The sequence below is a fragment of the Portunus trituberculatus genome, chromosome 6 (assembly GCF_017591435.1).
Source record: "Portunus trituberculatus isolate SZX2019 chromosome 6, ASM1759143v1, whole genome shotgun sequence".
Taxonomy (NCBI): Eukaryota; Metazoa; Arthropoda; class Malacostraca; order Decapoda; family Portunidae; genus Portunus; species Portunus trituberculatus.
The window spans coordinates 8,402,502-8,416,009 of NC_059260.1; the positions used below are offsets into that span (position 1 = coordinate 8,402,502).

At 39.2% G+C, this 13,508-nt stretch overlaps 1 protein-coding gene across 1 annotated transcript in view; it reads left to right on the top strand.

The window, feature by feature from the left end:
- The first annotated feature begins 106 nt into the window (after positions 1-106).
- LOC123517167 (2'-deoxynucleoside 5'-phosphate N-hydrolase 1-like) overlaps positions 107-13,508 on the top strand; it is a 45,005-nt gene continuing 31,603 nt past the window's right edge. The window contains exon 1 of the mRNA XM_045277154.1: positions 107-278. The gene's annotated coding sequence lies outside the window, so the exon portion shown is untranslated. The remainder of the gene's footprint in view (positions 279-13,508) is intronic.

Sequence of the window (13,508 nt, forward strand, 5' to 3'; positions counted from 1 at the left end):
CAGCTTGACGACCTGACAGAGAGTGATATAAGAAAGAACGAGTCCTCCAACTGCCACTTTCCCTGGAACTACTGCCGATGATTTGCGGACTACTGCTTCGGGTAGGTCGGCAGGCGTCACTGGACCCTCGCACAGCGCTGGACCCAGATACGGTGGGGAAGACTCTCAGCGATCTGCTGTTGTGGATCCTGCCGGTCCTGGTGACACAGCGAGTGCTGCTGCGACTGGTAGCTCACATGCCGCTGGACATGTGACTCCTGGGGCCGCAAAAGCTGCAGGTGGGTCCCCTGACGGTGCTGGAGACACGGCGTGTGTTGCGTCTGGGCCTAGTGTTGGTGATGGGGCGTGTGCAGCTGATGGTACTCGTGACGTCAGCGACCATACAACCACAAGTGTGGGTAAGAATAATGGTACTTCACAAAGGGCGAATATGGGCCGCAGAGGACGTAAGAAGAAATAAGGAACATAGTGACTTGTTAAGTACTTATTGTCAACAAATTTACTGTGCCACTAACATCTATGTTTTCTGAATTGCCCTTTTCATATTTAAGTAATGACGATTTGATATCTTTACTTACATCCGATAATCCTAACCAGTCAAGTGGATCATTCGACCCATTTTCCGTTATAGATGATAAATATAATGCTGATCTGGAAATTACTCAGTCTTGTTTACGTTCACGATTCTTGAATGTTCCCTCAGCCGACTATATATTTCCTGATACTTTTTCCGTTATTAACACTGATAACGCAACTATTACTACTCTGTTTGCTATGAATATTCGTTCCATTCCTACAAACCTCCAATCATTTACTGACCTAATCTTGACCAATACTCGAGTAAACCTTGATGTTTTAGGATTTACAGAAACCCGTCTTGATAATCATCTTATCTCATTATATCAACTACCAGGATACAATATGTTTAACAAATGTAGAAATCGCAGTGGTGGTGGTATAGCTGTTTATATATCCAAAGACTATAAATCTAGCTTGTTTTCTGACTTCTCATTTACTGAACCGCACATGGAATGTTTAAGTGTTGAAAGCATTATAGCAAACAAAAAGTGTTTATTCATCTGTATTTATAGGCCTCCCAGTGGTAGTGTCCAAAGCTTTCTAAATAGACTAAATGATATTTTTTCTACTGCTAACAATTACAAGTATGAATGTATTTATGTTTTTGGTGATATTAATATAGATTTACTTAAACATGATGCTCATGTTGTTGAGTTTATTAATGTTATGTATTTATACTCATTTTTTCCCCTGATTACCAAAGCAACTAGAATAACTGACACCTTTGCCACATTAATTGATCATATATGGGTTACAAAATCTGAAAATAATATCAATAATTACATATTACAGACTGATTTAACTGACCACTTCCCGATTATTTCTCAATTCACTAGCCATCACTCTATTAAACTTGAACCAACATATATCACAAAGCGTATCTTTACACAATCAGCATTAGAAAACTTCAGTAATGATCTTTCAGAAGTTAGTTGGAGTGACGTCCTGGAATCTAACTTCCCTGACGTGTCATATGATTTCTTTTTTAATAAATTCAACTATTTCAGAAACACTTTCCAGAAAGAATTGAATTTAATACCAAGAATGAACGTAGTCCTTATGTCACTCCGGCCCTGAGAAACAGCATTAAGGAAAGAAACAGGTTAGAGCGACTGGCGCGTAAGTGGCCATTAACGTATGGTGAAGCGTATAGAAAATATAGAAATAAATTAACAACATTAAGAACTGCTAGGAATAATTTTTTTAAAGATGATTTAAAGATAAATCAAGGAGATCCTAAATGTCACTGGAAATGTATTAATTCTATACTTGGTAAAAATTTTCAGTCGTCAAACAAACATATTGAATTATATCCTTTTTGTTCAGATATTACTAACAAGTTCAATGATCATTTCCTAGCCAGTACTACATCTGAAAATACACCTAACAAGGATTACCTCCAGTACTTAAATAACCCTCTTTTATTTTCAATGTATTTACCTCCAACAAACAATCTCGAGATATGTAATCACCTACGCTCCATCACAACAAATACTCCTGGCTATGATGACATTCCACCGAAATTATTAAGTCACACATCCACTTTAATATCAACACCTCTAACTCATATTATAAATCTCACACTAAAAATCGGTATTTTTCCCAGTAAACTGAAAAGTGCAAAAATAATCCCAATACATAAAAAAGGAGACAGGAGTGATATTAATAATTATCGTCCCATATCTATACTTCCAGCCTTTAGCAAGATATTTGAGAAAATTATATCTATTCGGTTAAAAGACTATTTGGAGACCAACAACATCTTAACTGATTGCCAACATGGCTTTCGCGCCAGTCGCTCTACTGAGTACGCAATTTTGCAATTCACTCATAATACTCGTATATGTAAATGCTTAGAAGAAAAATTTTATACCGTAGTTGTTTTTATAGATCTGTCGAAAGCATTTGACACGTTAAAACATGAGATTTTATTTGACAAACTCAAACATATTGGCATAAAGAGTGTACCCTTAAAATTGTTACAAAATTACCTCACCAACAGAACACAGGCTGTGTATTGTAATTCTAAATATTCTCTTACTAAATCCATATCAGTAGGTGTTCCACAGGGATCTATACTAGGACCAACCCTTTTCCTTATCTATGTAAATGATATAATCAAATCCAGCTCAAAAGTTACATTCACTCTATATGCAGATGACATAAACTTGCTTATGAAAGACAAGGACATACACACTCTACACTCAAACTTGACCTCAGAACTACATTTAATAAATCAATGGATAAAACGTAACAAACTAACACTCAATATAAGTAAAACTAATTATATATATATTTTTTCCAAAATCGGTCAGTAAAAAATCATATCCAACCAATACTTCTTGAAGGTCAAACTCTGCAATGTCACTCAAATAAAATTTTTAGGTGTATTCATTGATGATAACCTTAATTGGAATATCCATATTGATAATGTATGCATGAAACTGTCTAGGACAGGGGTTCTCAACCTTTTTATCGTTAAGAACCCCCTGAGTTATAAGACCATCTACCAGTACCCCCAGTATTGTCACATGGAACATGGAACTCAATATGCAATGGCACTGCAAAGGATTTTATTAGATCAGCCATCTAAGTACCCCTGGAAATCTTCTTATGAACCCCCTGTGGTTTCGCGCTGTCAGGATGGCCACTGTCCATGAGCTAACATCATTAGGTCTCTATGACGCTGAAGACGTCTATGCAGAACGGTTTGGTTGGCAATAGACAATCTCATTATCAGACTTTGATTTCTAAGTTATGAAAATAATCTCATTTACGGGGCTTCATTGGTTCATGGTGTCTTGTAGTCTACTTACTAACCTAGAAGGAAAGAAAATATCAAACTAACTTCGAGCTATCAATTGAGGAAGAAGTAATCTTTGTTCCCAGGAATAGAGCAAGATGGTATATAAAAAACACAATGCATAGTTATAACCTAACTCTACTATTATAGCGTTTTTTGTCGTAGATACATGTTTAGAAATACTTTACCTATCTTGATATCTCCTTATGTGACAAAAGAATATCCAAAAATATACGATATGCAGTTGACCATCTTTTCTGTGAAATATTACGATATCTGTTGAATCTGGCAACTTCAACGGGAGTTTGGGTCCTCTCCTAGTGTTTCCTTATGATTGGAACATTGATATTTACACGTCATTGTGATCAGGAAATAAAGAAAACTAAGTTTGCTTTTTCTAAGAGCATGAAATAGAAAAATTTATGTTTACAAGTGGCAGTTTATGTATAAGACACGCAAACCTGTGTGCACTCATCCACTCTATCCAGAAGCTTAACTAATTTTCAAAAGTTCCCCAATAGCTACACAACTACCATTGGTCTACTGTTTCTATCCAGTTACCTACAAACACGTACACATTCAAGGCAGCAACATGCAAAGTACACTAAATACTCCGGAGCAAAGCTGCCTCACCTTGTTTCATTAATCAGCTAACTCTTGCACACTTTCACACCAAAGCTATTTTTCATTTACCATCGACGATTTTATATTCGAATCAAAATTAAAACGACGATTGAGAACTTTCGGCCTAAAGATGTTTGAGGGCCGTGACGGCCTTGGGCGCCGCACGGGGGAAGGAGGTGGCCGTCGGGTCCGGCCTGGGGCCCAAGGCAGGGAACTGGCTGCAGGTCCTGCTTTTCCTTGGTGGCCTCAAGCTTCACTACTAGTCGTCCACTTGCAGCGCATCACACTAGGCAAGGGTCGCCATAAGCAAGAGATCAATGTCTACCACTCACCGGATGGTACCGTGAGGGGCCCTAAAGGGTGATAAGGGCTCCTTGCATAGAATATGATGGTGAGTGGTGTGTACGGGACCTCTGCTTATAATGACACCGGGCTGAACAACTCGCCATGAACGAGGGCACGCTGTGCGCCATGAGCCAGGCACTGACAGTACCAGTGGTCCTTTACGTTAGGTTAGGTTAGGTTAGGTTAGGTTAGTTAGGTTAGGTTAGGTTAGGTTAGGTAAAAGGACTCACTTCATGACAGTGTTTGGGGAGTGGTGTGTGGCGGGTCATTGCTCATGGCGACCTGTGTGAGGCATTGCAAGGTTGCATCGTCACTGCTCTCATAACCACGGGACTGGGGTTGACCCTTTCTGGGTAAAAGTTTCGTCCCAGTACCTGTGTAGGTAATAATACTTTGGATCGTTTCGCCATCGCCATCGCCGCACCGTTAGCCTCGATAAACGGATCGTTATCCTCAACAAACACATCTGTACCGTGGACACTGGAATCGCAACCTGTCGTGGAATCCCATTGTTAGCGTGGACTCATTTTCCTTCGCGGCTTCAAGCTCACTGATTGTTGTCAACTTGCAGCGCCTCATACTAGGCAAGGCGTCGCCTTAAGCAGGGTGCCGTGTCTACCGTCCATCAGATGATGCCGTGAGGGGCCTTTAAGGGGTGATAAGGGCTCCTTGCATAGAGTCTGGTGGTGAGTGGTGTGTACAGGACCTCTGCTTATAATGACATCGGGCTGAACAACTCGCCATGAACGAGGGCACGCTGTGCGCCATGAGCCAGGCACTGACCGTACCAGTGGTCCTTTACGGGGTGAAAAGGACTCACTGACAGTGTTTGGGGAGTGGAGTGTGGCGGGTTATGCTCATGGCTACCCGTGTGAGGCGCAGTAAGGTGGCAGCGTCACTCTCCTCGCACTCACGGGTCTGGGGTGAACTCTTACGGGGTGAAAGGGTTCGCCCCAGTACCTGTGTAGGCAAGTGAACTTCAATTGCGTCGCAGTGAGGTGGCAGCGCCACTCTCCTCGCACCTAAGGGTGTGGGATGGACCCTTACAGGGTGAAAGGGTTCATCCCAGTACCTGTGTAGGCAAGTGGACTTCAATTGCAGCGCAGGAAGGTGGCAGCGTCACTTTACTCGCACTCAAGGGTGTTGGGTGGATCCTTACGGGGTGAAAGGGTTCGTCCCAGTACCTGTGTAGGCAAGTGGACTTCAATATTGTGTCTTGAAATCGCATCGTGAGGACTGGAACCGCATCGACATCGTGGAAACCCGCATCGTTCCCGTGGAAACTGGAATTGCATCTTGATCGTGGAAACTCGCATTATTATCTTGGAAACTGGAAGGGCATCTTTATCATGGAAAGGCATCGTCATTTTGGAAACTTGCATCGCTATCGAGGAAACTGGAATGCCATTGTTATCTTGGAAACTCGGAGCGCTATCGAGGAATCTGGAATCAAATCTTATCGTACACACTGTTATCGTGGAAGCTCTCGTGATCGTCGTTCGTTTCGTTATCTCTGAATTACTTAATTAGTCTTGGTATTATTATTAGCCTCCGTAATAATAGAGATGTTGGTCATTTTTATCTTATCTCTTTTACTGTATTTTTTCAGGGTACAGTTTAGTGTTCTTCAACCTTTTCTAAATTCGTGCACCTTTTCGAGAAGCAAGGAGGACTATAAAAGAAATGCATCAATATTCGTAATTTTCCCCTACTTTAAGACTGAAAATCGATAGATAACATTATTGAATATCTACCTGAAGCTACAGTTTTTTAGTCCTAAACAGTCGCTATATAGAGCGAAATGTACTATAACAAAATGCCACATCTCAAACACATTAGGCCCGTGTTCCGTCGGAGTGTAATATATTACTATTGTGAATAAATCGCAATACTTTGATTAATATCAATAGGAGAGGACCCAAACTGTCACAATTTCAGTGTTCGCAGGAGAGAGTCAGTATCGTCTCGCGGTACAGAGTAATCGTCTCTAAACACTGTATTACGATGTATCTATTGATTTGCCAGGGTTTTACTCCTACCAGTATTTTTCTGTTCTTATTCTACCATGGTATTTCTTTATAGTTACTTGAGTTTATACGACTGACATCATAATATAGAGCAAAACATAATTGTCTGGTGTACCAAGATCTTTCATTTCTAGAGACTTAATTAAATACAGCACGGAACCTTAACACACATTTCACCTCGCTTCTGCACAGGTTAATTCTTCTTCTTCTCAACCTTTTAATGTGATGTACCCTCGAAGTCTTTCAGTATTGATCACGTACCCTTACCCACAATGCAGCGTCAGGAAGGGTAACAATAAATGCATGGTTTATTGACTTAGTTTATTAAGTTTAAATTGTGTTATATATGTGGAGCAGACACAATTTTTAATTAATATTAGTATGTTTCTATGAGGTAGTGTCGATAGGAACTGGTACCTCACAGGGAGACACTATATGTGACTAACATGCAATGCATTTACCAAAAAGGAACTATATCAGACAATTTTCGATCATTATGGCAGTGAACTAGTGTTGCTTGCAGCTAGTTGCAACTTGTAACTAGTAACAGTGATAAATAAGTCACTGTGTGTGTGAATAACATATAAAATAAGAAATCGGAGCAAATATTATAGGTTTGCAAGGTTGTGTGGCAACTGTAATCCAAGAGAGCTTCCTCTCAAGTGATATAACTCCAAGAGTTTCCTTGTTAACGATGTTAACGTGTCCTGGTTCTAGTGAAGGACACATTGTATACTACAAACGAATTTGCTGCTATTTAAAACTTAAGCATTTTGAGAAACCCGCCACGTACCCCAAAAATTCCTCTCACGTACCCCTGGGGGTACGCGTACCCCAGGTTGAGAACCCCTGGTCTAGGATGTTTGGGATATTGTACAAGATACGGAATCAACTCACAACTGAAGCCCTACTCAGTATCTACTATACACTCTGCTATCCTTATTTTATTTATTGTGTCTCAGTTTGGGCCTGCACTTGGCCGTCTTTCATAAATAGATTAAAATAATTCAAAACAAAATTTTGCAATGTATATTTTTTATGGGTAAATTCGAGTCAACCTCCACAGTTTTTTCTAATCATAAATTATTGAATTTCTTCGATATTCATAAGTGTTTTGTCCTTTTCTCCATCTTCAAATTCATTAAAAGATATCCACATAACCTATTTAAATGTGTAAATTCACCGTATGCAACAAGAGGTGGAAACTTGAATTTGGAATGCCCGTGTGGCATGAAGAAGTGTCCCACCATGACGAGACCGGAAGTAAAGACCTGTCCTGCCAGACGCACGAATCATTCGCTCCACGGATTGACGTGGACGCTTTAGTTGCTCCCAGGGTTAAATACTAATAGACCCTGGTTGCGCCCAACATCAACACCAAAAACGCAAACACCAACACCCAAACACCATTACCAACACCAACACCAACACCAACAACAATAATGATGATGATGATAATAATAATAATAATAATAATAATAATAATAATAATAATAATAATAGTAATGATAATGATAATAATAACTAATAATAATAATAATAATAATAATAATAATAATAATAATAATAATAATAATAGCTGTAGTGGTAGTAGTAGTAGTAGTAATAACGATAGATAATAAAGAACATAGCAGCAACAACCATATATCATTATCATCCATGCTAATATCAATTCTACGTACCTAACTCTTAATAACATTTCCATCATTAACGTTGCCTTTATAATAATAATAATAATAATAATAATAATAATAATATAATATAATATAATATAATAATAAATAATTTATTTAGTCAATTTGTAATGATACATACAAATTGAAATTCGTTGTGTATCCAGATCATTCAAAGTTACAGTTACAACACATACACAGTACAGCACACAATAAAATATCTATGACAAGGTAAGGTCCAAGACTAAAACTATATACACTACACTAATTTAAAAACATCATGCTGTAAATTTATCATGCATCAGAATCGAAATCACAATGGAAGCAATAATTTTATCTTTTTGCATGGACAGAATTATACAATTTAATGCTAACTGGTACAAATGAATTTTTATATCTAGATGTTTTCTGTGAAGGCAAACCCAATCTTTTTCCAGATCTTAAGAACACGTAGTTATTATTGAGAGGATGGGTATTGTCGTTCATTATTTTCCTAGTTGTACACAATACATTTCTAGAATATAGGTCATCTAGTGTTGTTACCTTTACACCCAATTTATCAGCAATTTTCACAACCTTTTTGAGTTTCTTCTTGTTTTTTACAGTGAAGCACCCATACAGCGTTGTTAAACCAAAACATAGCGTTGACTCAATAACAGACTTATAGAACATAGCAAGAATAGTATTTTCAACTTTTAATTTCTTAAAATTCTCAGAAAGTGAATTCTCTGCATACATTTGCCATACACCTTTTTTGTGTTTACATCACCAGTTATTTTTATCATCAATTTGCACCCCTAAATATTTATAATCATGTACAATTTCTACCTGTTCCTCTTTAATTACAAGATTTTGAATACACCTCTCCCTCTTACGAAAATCGATTAACATTTCCTTTGTCTTTTTTACATTTAAATTCAAGTAATCATCATCACACCATTTAACAAAATTATTTACTTGAGAACTAGGTAAATATGGAATGTTTTGCTGCTGCTTTATTCTTACCAATGTAACCAAATATAATTTCTAATTAAGTAAAAATAAAATGACGCTATAAAGCAGCCAGCTGCTGTTTGTCACCAGCACTCGTTATTTGACAAGTGGTGACAAATGCACCGTAGTCATACACCTCACCGTGCACAGCGGTCAGTAGGGGTGGGCCAGAATCGCTGTTTTGGGAATCGCCGATTTCGATTCCAGAGGCTGTTGGAATCGCTGAAATCGATTCCGGAATCGATTCCACCACTCTGCCAGCAGAGCCTGCCTCCCGGGCGGCGTGAGGCGCCGGACAGTGGCAGTGCGTCATGTCATACAGCATTTCTCCCCTCCTCCCTGCGTCCTCGATAGCACTTTCTGTGGGAAAGACAGGGATAGGAGGACGAACGTGTGTATGCCTGGGGCAGGTGTGAAGGTAGTGAGTGAGGAGGTGCAGAAGAGGATTGGGGGGATGGAGAGAGAGGGTGTAGTAGTTTTGCACGTAGGTGGGAACGATGTCAGACCAGGTGGGTCGGAGGAGTTAATGGCAAGATTTCGGGAAATGTTAGGCAAGATAAGGGAGAGTGGTAGGAAGTGTGTAGTGTCAGGAATCTTGCCTCGTGTGTATGTTAGCAGGAATGGTTGTCTAGGGCCATTGGTGTGAATGGTCGGGTAAAAGGGATGTGTAAGGATGTGGGTGTCAGCTTTGTGGATGTATGGGATAGGTTCTATGGGCGAAGGGATTTGTATGCTAGGGATGGTGTGCATCTGAGTAGGAAGGGTGTGGATGTGCTGAGTGGATGTCTGGAGGGGAGTTGGGATGGAGTGTAGGGGGTGAGGTAGCAAATGCATTCCAGAAGAAAGATGTTAGACATAAATTAGATTGGATAAACAGATGAAAAGGATAAACAGGATGAAAAGATTAGGAAAGATTTCCAGGTGCAAATAGGAGAGAATAAGATTAGGATTCCAAATAAGGAGACAGCATCTAGGAAGGTAGCAGGACTTAAATATTTTTATGTAAATGCCAGGAGTATTAGGAACAAGAAGGACGAGTTATCTAGTTATATAGTTAAGGAGGACTGAGATGTTGTATGTGTCACAGAGGCATGGGTAAATGAGGAAAAGTTTAGGAAAATAGGAAAGAATATGAAGTAGATGGATACATTATGTATTTACACCAGAGAATTGGTAGGATAGGTGGAGGAGTAGTTATTTATGTAAAAAAATCCTTCATTTCCAGTCAGGTTAATGGTATTAAGGTAGATAACAGAGTAGAGTCCTTATGGCTGGATGTTAGAGTAAACAAAAGTAAGGTTATTAGAGTAGGAGCTATTTATAGACCACCTAACCAGTCAGCAGATGAAGACAACCTTATGATAGATGAGATAAATAGGGGGTGTACTAGTCAGACAATTATCTTAGGGGATTTTAATCTTAAGTCAGTAAACTGGGAGAGGATGGTAGGAGATGCTAGTGAAAATAGGTTAATGGAAAGTTTTCAGGATAACTATTTAGTGCAGATGGTAGATAAACCTACTAGGGGGAGGAAGGTTTTAGACATAGTACTAACAAATATTGAGCATTGTTTAAAGGAAGTTGAGGTAGGAGAGACTTTAGCAAACAGTGACCATCATATAATTAGATTTATCATTAATTCCAGTAGGGATAATATAGTGAATAAGACTAGAGTCCCAAACTATCAGAAAGGTAATTATGGTAGGTTACGTCGGTTATTAGGAGAGGTAAACTGGGAAGATAGTTTTGGAAATAAAACTGCACAGGAGATGTGGGATAATTTCAAGGTTGTAGTAAAGGGTATAGTGATGCAGTGTATCCCTTACAAAGATATAAGGCAGAGAAACAGGAAGCCATTATGGTGGACTCACGAGATAGGTAGACAGATCAGAGAGAATTTACTCGATATCTTAGAATATATTACCAAGGAGTTAGATGATGGAAATAGCATAGATGTTATATATCTAGATTTTAGCAAGGCGTTTGATAAGGTACCGCATAGGACGCTAGTGTACAAATTGAGACTACATGGGATAGGGGGTAGGTTAGTTGATTGGATTAGTGAATGGCTTTCTGATAGGAAACAGAGAGTAGTATTAAATGGGGCAATGTCTGAGTGGAAGGAAGTGGTTAGTGGGGTACCCCAAGGATCAGTGCTAGGACCTCTTCTTTTCTTGGTGTACATTAACGATTTAGATATAAGAATTAGTAGCAAAGTATCAAAGTTTGCAGATGATACTAAGATAGCATGTGCAGTACAGGGTAAAAAAGACAATTACAGAATACAACGAGACCTGGACAGGCTGATAGCATGGGCAGACAGGTGGCAGATGGAGTTTAATTCTAAAAAGTGTCAGGTTATGCATTTAGGTAAAGATAACACAAACTTTAGCTATGAGATGGAGGGATGTTGGCTAGAGGCAGTAGAGGAAGGAAAGGATTTAGGAGTAGTGATAGACAGGACTATGAAATTTTCAAAGCAATGTTTAGAAGCAAGAAATAGGGCAAATAGGATCCTGGGTTTTATAAATAGAAATGTTAGTTATAAAAGTAAGGAAGTGGTGCGTAGCTTATATAATTCCTATGTTAGGCCCCATTTAGAGTATTGCATACAGGCCTGGTCACCCCATTATAGGCAGGATATCAACATGTTAGAAGCAGTTCAGAGAAGAGCAACTAGGATGATACCAGCATTAAAGCGCCTGGAGTATAGAGATAGATTAAAGGAATTAAACATGTTTTCATTTGAGAGGAGATGTATAAGAGGGGATATGATAGAGTTATTTAAAATGTTCTCAGATACAAACTACATAGATGTGAGATCTTTCTTTACCTTAGAGGAGGGAAATAGGACTAGAAATCATGGCAGGAAGATTAGAAAGCAAGGCTGCAGGTTAGATATAAGAAAATATTTCTTTAGTCATAGGGTGGTAGACTTCTGGAATGCATTGCCAGAGAGGGTTGTAAATAGCACTCACTAGTTTGACAATGTTTAAAAACAGATTAGATAAGCACTTAAATTTCTTAGATTTATAATTATGTATAGCGCTGCATGATAGTTTTTATAAGAAATTTACTATAGTTAAACAAGACATGATCCCCATGTATGGGGATCACAGATTGTAGAGGATTTTGCTGTAGGACTTAGCCCTGTTAATGGGCCAAATATTTAGAATTAGTATATAATGTATTGTGTACTTGTAAGTGTATCTTTAAGTACTGATGACGAGGTCGCTGTGCGACTGAAACAGGATAACCTAGATGGGCCCTGGTGGCCCTTTGTTATCCTATTATTTATGTTATATGTTATGGCCTTCACGATTCCGGAATCGATTCCACCACTCTGCCATGGTGAAGCGCGACACGGGTTCCCCGAGAGCATTAGCTAGACTGATTGCTAGGGTTGGGCAGGATCCGAGTACTGGATCCGGATCCACCGGATCCGACAAGGCAGGAGGAATCCGATTACCAGCCTCTGGTACTCGAATCCACTGACGATTACTTGCTGGCTGAGGCGAATCCTGACGAATCCGGTACTCGAATCCACTGACGATTACTTGCTGGCTGAGGCGAATCCTGACGAATCCGGTACTATGATCTAATGACAATTACTTTCCTGGCAGAGGTGAATCCTGATGGATCTGGCGATCATTCATTACTATTTTTCGCTTTTTTGGGCTTCATGATTTGATTATTGGTAAAAAAAATAAAAAAAAAGCAGTATTGACTAGAAATATATCTATATAAATTAGTCAGCGAGAGACATTTAGAATATGAATTTAGTGTTGCCATTCATGCCTCAATTTCTCCGAAGGCTGATTGGCTGATACGCTGTGACCGTGTGACGTCAGAACGTACCATAAAAATAGTCCCGCGTACGGGGTGGAGTTTCAGTTGAAGCCTTGACACCACAGAGACAGAAAGAATGCAACAGTCGTCTTCATAGCCATATGGCCATAGAATTATGTAATTGTGCAGAGCGAAATAAATTCTAATAAATCTACCATCCTTCTTTTAAATTGTGTGTTAATAGTTTTCCAGAAATTATTAGTCTCGTCAGTAGCCTATCAAAGGTCGGGATTCGTCTGAAGGCAAGTACTCGAATCCCGCTGTGGGATTCGAGTACCACCGAGGCTAAACGATTACCGCGCGGGAAGACGAATCCAAGCAGCTATAGTCTGACCAGCCTTAATTTACGGCCATGGGGGCGAGCGTCTCTGTACAGTGTTGCCACGTTTTCACTACTGTTCTGTTAATTCTCTCTCTCTCTCTCTCTCTCTCTCTCTCTCTCTCTCTCTTACTAAAGAATCAAAGGTAAGCAGAGAGTCATTTATAATTGTATATATATATATATATATATATATATATATATATATATATATATATATATATATATATATATATATATATAAGTGAGTGGCACGAGGTCAGTCACGTCGCCACCACAATGTGTCAAGGCCACCA